The sequence below is a fragment of the Ostrea edulis genome, chromosome 7 (genome assembly GCF_947568905.1).
Source record: "Ostrea edulis chromosome 7, xbOstEdul1.1, whole genome shotgun sequence".
Taxonomy (NCBI): Eukaryota; Metazoa; Mollusca; class Bivalvia; order Ostreida; family Ostreidae; genus Ostrea; species Ostrea edulis.
In genome coordinates this window covers 77,328,369-77,339,213 of record NC_079170.1, presented here as the reverse complement: position 1 = coordinate 77,339,213, position 10,845 = coordinate 77,328,369, and the positions used below count along the sequence as shown (strand labels likewise).

The following is a 10,845-nucleotide window of genomic DNA, read 5'->3' as shown; positions in this document are numbered from 1 at the left end:
AATTCGGCCTAACGTCCAAATTGAATAATTTTTTGTTAGAAAGATTCTCTAACATGTTCTTTTCCTATAATGTACTGATTTTTATATGTAGAGTTGGTGAAAGAATTCTATTTCTAGGTTTACTTTACTAGTATAAATCCTATAATTTGCTCTACTTTTTAAGATTGCGTCATACAACGTCGCTATATATTATTAGAAGTGGTAACGTATTGTAAAACATAATTATGCAATGAGTGGTTTAATATGTAATAAGATCTTGAAAAAGAAATTTTCTTTCCCAATACGCAATAAGGTTATTTTACTTATAGCCCGAATGGCACACCATAATTTTCAATCTCCCTTCATTCGGCCATTTTCACACGCCGCGCCGTGCCGTTAGCCTGTTTTGCGCTGTTCATGGAAGTTGCAGAGGATGTACTCATCGCATTTCAACGTAAGTTTTAGAAATATGAATATACTTCACCTCTACTCGTTAAACTGTATAACCAAATAGGTGTACCAATTGCTCTTAAAAATAATAAACAAGTCGCATGGAACGAATAGTATGGTGCGCCTGTGGTGTGTTGACATAAACTCATAATATTCACGCATTGGGCTGTTGGAAATCCCACAACAAATCTGTTAACTGTTGTCAACATATATTTATTGTGTATCTATTATAATTATATATTGTTAAGATTTAAAATTGTATGTATATCAGCTGATCAGAAAAATCAGCTGTTTCACGATAATGCTATTTTCAATTCCGAGTGCATGACCTTCTCGGGTCAATTTGAATTTTCTTACATGATGTTTGACTCACTTTACACTTTGAACTTTCCATGTATCATTGTATGGTCTAAAAAGTATTTGTATAGGTTAAAGAGACATATAATTGTATATAGATGTATATTTCCATAATGGTATATGTCTGTGGGGTAACATGTAGGCCTGTGGGGGGTTATAGGTTGAATAATTTTCGAATGATTTGGTATTCTAGTATTCTACTATGTTTAAACTTAACTTAGTGATTATATAGTAATCAAATAAAAGTTATATGATGAATCGATACATTTCTTCAATTTACTGTAAACAAAAACTGTTTCTGTGTTTTGGAATCTGTCTGGTATTAGTGCATAATAAATAACTTCATAAGTCAATAAATATATTCTTGCTGTAGTGATGACATTTGCAAAATCTGTGAGAATAGAAAAAATGTGTTAGGGTCAACAGAAATTTTTAATTAGGGTAGGTCGGGAAAGTGGAAACCAATTAACATATATATATTTTTTTGGCCTTACACGGAAACATGCATTAGAAAAGTCGGAATGATTTTTACATTCAATAATTTTTAAATACTTAAAAGCACCATTAAGCCAGGAAAATCATAAGAACAGTTTGGTTTTATAATTTAAATATGCCTTATTTCAAGATAAATTGTAAACATGTCAAACTTAATTTCAACAATTACACTTACAACTTACATGTCTGCATTCGGATTAGATATAGAATCACTCAGAGAATGTTGAATTTCATGGGTACTACCATGATTTAAGCATATATTTTTTTGTTAGCTTATCTCCTTTATATTATTGAATATTAAATTTTTCCATACATCTACCACAAGAAAGAGTATGAAAGATAAAAATATTTTGTGAATTTGCTGATAATTGTGAAGTAAGATAATATATCAACATTAGCTACAACAAAAATCATTAGATGGGGAATCAAACTCAAATGAAATGTTTGTGTATATAATTATTTATACAGAAATGTACATGTAGCTAAACTGTCCTCTATTGTTTAGTTGGAGACATGTCAATCTCCCACCGAATACATAAATGTAATTTTTCTGAATTATATATCAATTAAAATACATGAGGGCATGAAAGTACAACTTTTATATGAATATTATAATACAGGGGTCCGTGTTTGCCCAACTATCTATTTTGTATTGCTTGTAGGAGTTATGAGATTGATACTGTTTGTTATCTTCACCTTTCATTTATGATATAGTTTTGATAATGATATAATACTGGAGTAATTTGAATTTCAGGATGATATAATATGTACAGCAAAAATTGATGGCAAGGGTGACATGAATCAGACTGACAAGAATCCATATTCCTACTCCTCAATAATGCTATCATCACTGCCATCAGATTCATCAATGATAGTGGCATCAGTGACACATGCGGATAAGTGTTGGACATCACTGCAGGAATAGCTTCCTTGTTGTGCCTGCCAATAGCAAGGTACCAGATTATACAGCAGTTATGTGGAAACAGATTCCCACAATAGGGTGACCAGATTGACACCTACATTGTACAGTATCAGGCAGTTATATCAGAACTGGAAAAACTGGATCCAAACAAGACTATATTGCTTGGAAGAAACATATCGACTCTGAAGTTTAACCCTTATTAACCCATGGCACTTCCAGAGACATCCTGATACCATGGTTCTATGTCATTTGAAATATACCTGTGGAGGTTTTTAAAGTGTTTCACTTTGGGGTTTGTTTTTTTTGGAGGGGGGGATTATTAATTGGAAGAATTCATATTTGATGATTCAAATGAAAATCTGCATGTTGAATTATGAATGTCATGTACTTTTTGAATGAGTTCAAGAATGGTTGTCCTGATGAAAAGTGTAGAGTCAAAAGTTAACAAATTGTCAAAAACACTGGTCAGGTCTGAATTCATCATCTTGGACACCTTGCAGTTGGAATTATGATCTCTATGAAGAAATGCTGAAAATTTTCCAAAAGAGGAAATGACAAGTTGGGGTCCAAGGCACTTGCATATATGCATGAGAAGGTGTTCTATCCAGGCTTGAGGCCAATTACATAGCAATGTAATGCCTTACATTACCTAGAAAATTTCACATTACCATTACTCCTATTTTGAAATATAATGCATTACATTACTTGAGAGTGAATTTACATTACACATTTACATCACATACTGTCAGATATTAAAGAAATGGCAGAAAAATTATTTCTGTATTATGATTTTTAATAATACATTAACATAAGTACACAAAATATTCAGCAATGTTAGGAAACATATCTATTAAGTTATTAATTGCATTTGATTATCATCAATGTTTCAAATGCTTCAGTCAATCACTAATATAATGAATTATTCTAAATCTTCAAAATAACATCAAAATATTTGAAGTAGTGTAAATGTAATGGAAAATAATGTGCAGTACAGTATGCATTACATTATCATTACTTGTAATGCAAAAATGGTCCATTACCCCCCCCCCCCCCCCCCCCCATTGCATTGAAACTGGCTGTCATTTAATTACCATTACCCCAGGCCTGGTTCTGTCGAGAGGTATTGAAATTGTCTGTAGAGACTTTGTCTCAGGAAGTGGCCGAGATTGATTGTGACAATTTTGTTGGATGTGAATTTACTGACACCCATGTCTACACTTGCTACACAATATATCATGTGGTGGTTTCAACAAGTTCTTACTCTGCAAGAAATGACGAAAAGCTAATGGATTAACATTTTTTCTGACTTTTCTTCTGTACATTAGATGCATTGGAAAAACTTTCCTATCCATTATCTTTTGCTGGTTCATACTTTGAAATAAAATCAAGTCCGAAAATAAAGTATTTTGGTTTTTTTATTTTCAATGAATTTTTAAAAAATGTAATCTGTAATCCTTGCATATTTTCTTGGTGTTCTGTGATTGCATAGGCCTATTGATTTTTATTTGTATTCAGGTATAATTTCATCTTCAGTGTCTTGAAAGAAAGAAATTTTTCAATAACGCCAAGAAAAAGTAGTTATTAAACATTATGATTTTTAAAAAAAATATTGACACGGGTAGGGATTAACCCAGATCTCCCGATTGAAGGACGGGCTCTCTACCACTAAGCCACGATGTCTATGACGTTATTTGCTCAAAAATCCTTCATACATTTACTTGCCCTAGTTAACGTTATACTTTCGATATATCGGCAATAGATTTAGTTATATCAATGCATGTTCTATAAATTCTTTTCATTTTTGATCTTAGTAATTATGTTGGTGTCGTCTAAATAAAAACTTTCTATAGCATTGAAGGTCCGATTTCTCGGACAGCAGATTCGTTTGTTTACGCATTAAAATTGTATAGTTTTTAGAATTCCTGCACAAACTTGTGATAAAAACACCACATGGGGGTGTATTCTGCATGGAAATGATGTAGACTTCACATAAGTATATTGTTTTAATTTTTCAAAGCAACATAATTAATAAAATACCAACAACTCTCACAAAAATAAATAATTCCGGATTGCTCTCGATTTAATTCAAAGTTGATATTCATCAACAGCACACCTTTCGATCCAAAAAATCGTTCGTGTAAAATTTATTTGTATTGATAGATTTTGATAGACTACAGTCAGTTTCTGGATCGAAGGTCGTGTTTTATATGAATTATATGACTAAATTTGAAAAAAGTGGAGATTTCTGCAGAAAACCAGACCGATACCGGTTTTGTCTTGTATAGAATTCCACAAGCTGACGTTTTGGCGGGAAAATCTTGGCACGTCGCGATGGTATAAAGATTATAATATCAAATGATAACAATTTTATTTCAATTCATTCTGCTTTATTTTTTAACACACCACAGGGCCGATATAGCTAAACATGGTCTTAGTCCTTTATACTTCTTATTTCCGTGCTGTATTGTTGCATTGAACATGACGCCTTTTTACCTCAGAAATCGATGAATTTATTTTCTCAGATCACCGAGTCACAGCACCCATATAACACCAGATCAAAGGAGGACGATGAGATATATAATCTGAGCAACGTGTTACGTAATCCACGCTAAATTTATCTTCTTCTTTTTTTACATTTGATAATTTCTGACAACACTGAAATTACATATATAGTTAGTACATAATTTGATATTTTAAAAAAAATCTTAATTTGCATATTTATATGTGTACGTATGTATATTCCACATTCTTACTGATTTTTCATCTGATAATTTCTGACAAAAGTAGCATTAAGTGTCTGTAGTTAGTGCACGGATATTTATGGAAAATGCTTTTAAAGTTTGCCATATTGATATATGCTTGTATGTAAATTCCAAATTCTTACCATAGTTGTAATTTGAATAATAATATGCAGTGTATTTTTCTTTCAGATCGGGTAGAGATGAAGCCTACTGTCATGCTTTATAGACTATTAAAACTGATACCAAAACATGAACTAGACTTAGTTATTTCTCATTTGCTTGAATAGAGGAGACAGGTAACATGTAGGGTGGATTTAAAACCTCGGGTGACCTTTCTCAAAGTTACTGTTTGCAATACGGGAATGTTGTACACAATATATAAAGCCAGCGTGAAAAGGAATTTGCAGGGTCGCTGTTTTGTTGCAAACAACACAAAACTGGGTCGGTCTCAGGCAATTATTTTATTCCAATAGAAGGGGAAAAAACTTGGGGGGAAATGAAAACATACTCACAAACATGCACACAAGACAAAAGACATACATAAAACAAAAGACGTAAACTAAAAGTCATTTAAACATTTAAGATAAACTATGATCCTAATATTAATACGATTGCCAGTATAAACAAGTAAATGAATTACAAGATAAATGTAAATCTTACCAGGCATCCAGTATTATAAATGAAAAATATTTTTAAGTTACATCGAGTGAATCGATATTTTGGCAATGACTGTCTATTATAACCGTATTGGTACAAGGCTTGGAGTGGTGATTTTGGCGGGGTTTCTAACTTTATATAGTGTACGGGTTAGTAACACATGCATAATTAATTAGTATTCGGTAAAATCCATTGGCCCGCAGTATAATGAGCTCAGACCACTGGTCAGTCAAACGTAAAGTTGAACTAAAAATAGAAATGATTACCACCTGTACAATACAAAACGTTCATATTGACTCTTGCATACTTGAAGAACTAGTTTGTATTCAATTGGTTATGCGCCCCAATATGAATACTGATATAATTACAGCGCATAAATGTGGCAGAGTCATTTCTTAACTAATATGTATATAATGCATGTATATATGCATGTATGCATTGTTATTATTTCATTTTATTTCAATTTAATGGCAATGTTATGTGTATTGAATTATATAATCCTTTAATGGATCTGCAATTCACTATTCGGTCAAGCATAACACTTAGTGAGTTCTTTGGTGTAGAGTGCCTGAGGTGCCTAATTATATATTGGGCAAGTTGTCCATAAGTCTTTTAATTTCATTGGTGTTTTAGTTTTGTGTCTTGCGTTTTTATTGGTTTGGGGAATTTTTCCCTCCAAAAGTTCTTTGTGTCAGTTCATTCTTTGTCTGAAATTTGAAGTGACCAGTCCATAGATCAGTATATAAGTTTTGAGTTGACATAGACCTGATAGTGCTACCTGAGACTGACTTTTCCTCTTCATCAGTAAGTTGCTAAGTTTATTACTACTGATAATATGCTTCTAGTATATATTTAAAATGGTAAATCCTATAATTTTGCATTAAGATTAATTTTTTATGCACTTCATATGAGTAAAAGTATATAGTGAGAGAGAATAATTTATTTTAACTATATATCCCATATAGCAAGACAACGTCGGGCCAACGTTGGCCCAATTTTTTTTTTACAACGTTGGGCCACTGTTGGTAGTCCTATGTTGGCCCACGGTCATTTTGCTCATCGGCCCAACGTTGGTCCAACATGTTGGCATACCGTTGGGCCAATGTAGGTATAATTGTAAGCCAACTTACAGCCAATATTGGTAGTTGGTTGTTTTAGTTGGCCCAATGTTGGCCCCTTGTTGAAATGATGGCATTATTGTTGGGCCAACGTAGATAATATTGTAAGCCAACTAACAGCCGACGAATAGACTGGTTGGTTATAGGTTGGCACAATGTTGGCCCTCCTCATTGTTTGAAAGGGTAGGTCGGATATTGGTGGTTATTGATCTAAAGCTTCTTTTTTGTTGGTCAATATTGTTGGCTATACTAGTAACTTACATTTATCAAACCAAATTGAATGAATACTTGTTGAAAATACATTTGTAAATTATACTTTAATATATTGACTTTTCCCATGATTGTTTGAAAAAGTACAATGCACATTTTGACCAGCATTCATTACTAATGCATACATTTAGAAAGAAAACATTACAAATGATTCGCTGTAAAATTATTTTTTATATGAATTAAATTGTCAGAAGTTACAACATAGGTTTGAAATAGATGATGGTAGACATTTCTGAAAAATAATGATTTAAAAGTTTTCAATTCTGGCTCACTTCCTCACTGTCACTCTGTTGCCTGTTCCGCTCGTTCTTTTTCCTCCCTTTGTCGCCTCCCTCATCTCGATCTTTGGCGATTTCATTGTCAGTTACAATACTACGGATTTGTTTTTATCTTGACAGCCTCTGCTTGAAAATACAATATGGTATTGAAACAAAGCAAATACTGGTACAGAATCCAAAATATGGATCATATGATTAGGTCTTTTAAAGACAATAACGTATATTAGGCCTACAGGTGCATATCGATCTATAAACCTTAGTATCTTTATCAAAAAAACATGATCATGTATACAATAAACAGTAGATGGAGACAAGCTGAGAGAAAGATGCTCAATGCTCTATAACTTACTTATTATGTCTCTTAATTCTAGATTTGACAGCCCTCTGTTTGTTCCTTTCCCACTCCAATTCCATTGAGCACTAAGGTTGTCGCCATCAAAAAGGGCAGTAATCTTCGAACACATGTTTGAACATTATCGCCTCCAATGCATATAAGTTTTCCAAGCTTTAAATCACAAAGGTATATTTATATTAGTTAACTGAAAAGACCGTTAGATACATGTACAAAATAATAAATGTAAAAGCAGTATTTATTATAAATGTACAAAACAATTGAAAACAGCAGAGCAACAACCAAATAATAAAGGCACCTAGCATTGGGAGGGGAGTTACTTAATTACATTAACTTCCAAGTGCTATTGAGCATAAACATGATAAGAATGGGAACAATTTATACAGTACATGTTAAATATATTAAAGATGATTATAAATATATTCATACTTACATCTCTTTTAAGAAGCAGCTGCATGTATTACTGTTAAACAGTTGAATAATCCAACATTTTAAACTATCACTTCTCACTTGCTCTGCATATTGATTTTATCAACCACCTGTGAGTAATTGAATTTGACGGCTCATTCCACAGTTTGGTGTTTTAATCGCTGTGACTCCCCAGATTTAGCAACTTGCCTGACCTTTGTTTCAATGTAATTATAAAACTGGTTGGGTTTTACGTTCATATCCTGTCCCGGGGAACTTGTACTATTAAAAGAAAACTTTTATCCAATCTTCTAATGTAACACTCATGAATTAAGTCATACATGCAAGGTGAAGATAACGAACAGTGATCAATCTCATAACTCCTACAAGCAATACAAATTAGATAGTTGGGCAAACACGGACCCCTGGACACACCAGAGGTGGGATCAGGTGCCTAGGAGGAGTAAGCATCCCCTGTTGACCGGTCACACCCGCCGTGAGCCCCATATCCTGATCAGGTAAACGGAGTTATCCGCAGTCAAAATCAGTGTGCCAAGAACGGCTTAACAATCGGTATGAAACACGTCAGACAGCATTTGACCCAATGCGAGGTTGTATTGACGAACTAGATCGTTATAACGACCATAGAATTTGCGAAATGCTGACTTCAATCGAGACTGTTGAAATCCCTGTACCATCAACTTGTTTGTCAGTAAGATTGTAAGATTGAATTAAAAGTTTGAGCTTAGGATTTTAAAACTAAATAATCATACACCCGCTTAAATTCAAAGAATAGAACAAAAAACTTACTGATGTGTTGTTCTTAACAACAAATATAAATGGATGCATTCATCATGGACAAAGAATATCCTCTAACTATTTAATAACCTGTCTCTTGAATTCAGCATTCTTTAATGTTATGCAATCAAATATCTTGCAACACAACCATTGCGGCAACATCAAGATAGAAAGTTTACAAACGTGGAACCAACGTTGGCCTAACGTAATGCTCCCCAGCTTGCATTTAGTTCGCAGTACAACTATTGGGACAACATTGGACCAATGTAATCACCCCAACTTGAAACACTTGATATATAATAGAATTCATGCTAACATCGGGCCAACGCTGGGACAACGTACTATTACCAGCTTAATTAAACATCTTTTTAAGGATGCATTACAAACGTTGGACCAACATTGGGCCAACTTCAGAATCCCAACATCTTTGGAAAATAAAGCAAATAAGAGTTGATTTACGTTGGGCCAGCGTTGGGCCAACATAGAAATCCCATCATGGTTGAGAAGATTGGCATGGTAACATTGGCCCAATGTTGGCCCAACGTTGTCTAACCCACGCCCACCATACAACCATTTACCGATGTTGGTCCAACGTAGTCATGCTATCTGAAAGTGTAAATACATGTAGTTCAATTGTCTCACTATGATGTATTTTAATTAATGGCCATATTTTTATGATAATTGCATTAGCAGCAAGTTGTAAGTTATTTGATTAACTTGCAGGTTTGAACTTCATATGGTTCATATGTTATCTCCACATTAGCAGTTCACCATTGTATATATTGGCCTATTCCCATACAATGGTATGTTTGAGTATTTTGAGTTACTAACTTAAATATTTTTCAAAATGGATATTTTATATCAAAGTAATAACTGTAATGTTTATATTATGATAAGCATAAGTGTACAGTAAAGATTGTATCCATAGGCAAGAGTAAATATTGGGAGATGCATTTGTGTATTTAATGTTACATGTATAGCACTTTGTGTAAGACAAAGTTATCTCCCTTGAAGTATGTAAATATTACTACCATTAATTGTATATCAATTAGTCTGTAAAAGTAACATTGTATTTTATGATTTATACATATGTTTGATTATTGTTATACAATTGTTACAGGGCTTTCTTTTCAAGCAACTTTATATATACTTTGCTGAATAAACGCCTTGTGCAGAACCTCAACAGGAGTTACCTATTTGCAATCAACACCCTGTTACATAAATATATTTTGAATAAATTGCAACTGTGACATAAGGTCTGATGTTTTGATGCGATAACACAAGTAATGGTATTCGCCGCATCATCATTGCACGAGGTTCAGTGAATCCAAACGGCTTTAGTAACATCCCCCGAGTAAACCGTAGGGTGCATTTGACATATCACCGTGTACAATGCCACATGCGGGGACCGTGATCGGTGTAGCACAGGGATGTGAATTCGAAGCGAAGAAACTTTAAGTATGTCGACAAGTATTCAACGACTGATTGTGTTTAATTAAGATAAATCTATACTAGAAAGCCAAAAGTATTGCATGATTTGGTGTTGGTTTCTTCAGTCGAATATTGAATTCCCATTCAAAGGAAACGTTTCTGGTAAAATAACTTGGGACTTTATGCAATAGGAATGAAGATTTATCATTACGTACACCGAACAATATATCCGGTGCCTTCCCTACTTGTATATTGTCGAAGTGGTTGAGCATTTCCAAAGTGTTCTAGACTCCCCAATTATTAGTGCTACCTTGTCAATAACCAGTGTCTTCCGTGCAATACTTTTGGTTTTCTAGATTTATCTTAATTAAACACAATCCGTCTTTCAATACTTGTCGACCTACTTTCTTCGATTCGAATTCACATCCCCGTGCTACACTGATCATGGACCCCCATGTGGCATTGTACACGGTGATATGACGAAACCTCAAGTGACCTCTCTCAAAGTCACTGTTTATACGGGAATGTTGTACACAATAGATAAAGCCATTGCGAAAAGGAATTTGCAGTGATTTCATACAATAACACA

The 10,845-nt window shown here is 33.7% G+C and overlaps 2 long non-coding RNA genes across 2 annotated transcripts; one reads left to right on the top strand and one right to left on the bottom strand.

Moving 5' to 3' along the window:
* The first annotated feature begins 314 nt into the window (after positions 1–314).
* On the top strand, positions 315–3,604 carry LOC130048536 (uncharacterized). Its single transcript, XR_008797327.1, has 2 exons — positions 315–433; positions 2,036–3,604. It is a non-coding gene; the product is annotated as an uncharacterized LOC130048536 (long non-coding RNA).
* Positions 3,605–7,140: 3,536 nt separating this feature from the next.
* On the bottom strand, positions 7,141–8,660 carry LOC125655921 (uncharacterized). Its single transcript, XR_008797326.1, has 3 exons — positions 8,053–8,660; positions 7,617–7,772; positions 7,141–7,393 (listed from the first exon to the last, which is right to left on the bottom strand). It is a non-coding gene; the product is annotated as an uncharacterized LOC125655921 (long non-coding RNA).
* Between the last annotated feature and the right edge of the window lie 2,185 nt (positions 8,661–10,845).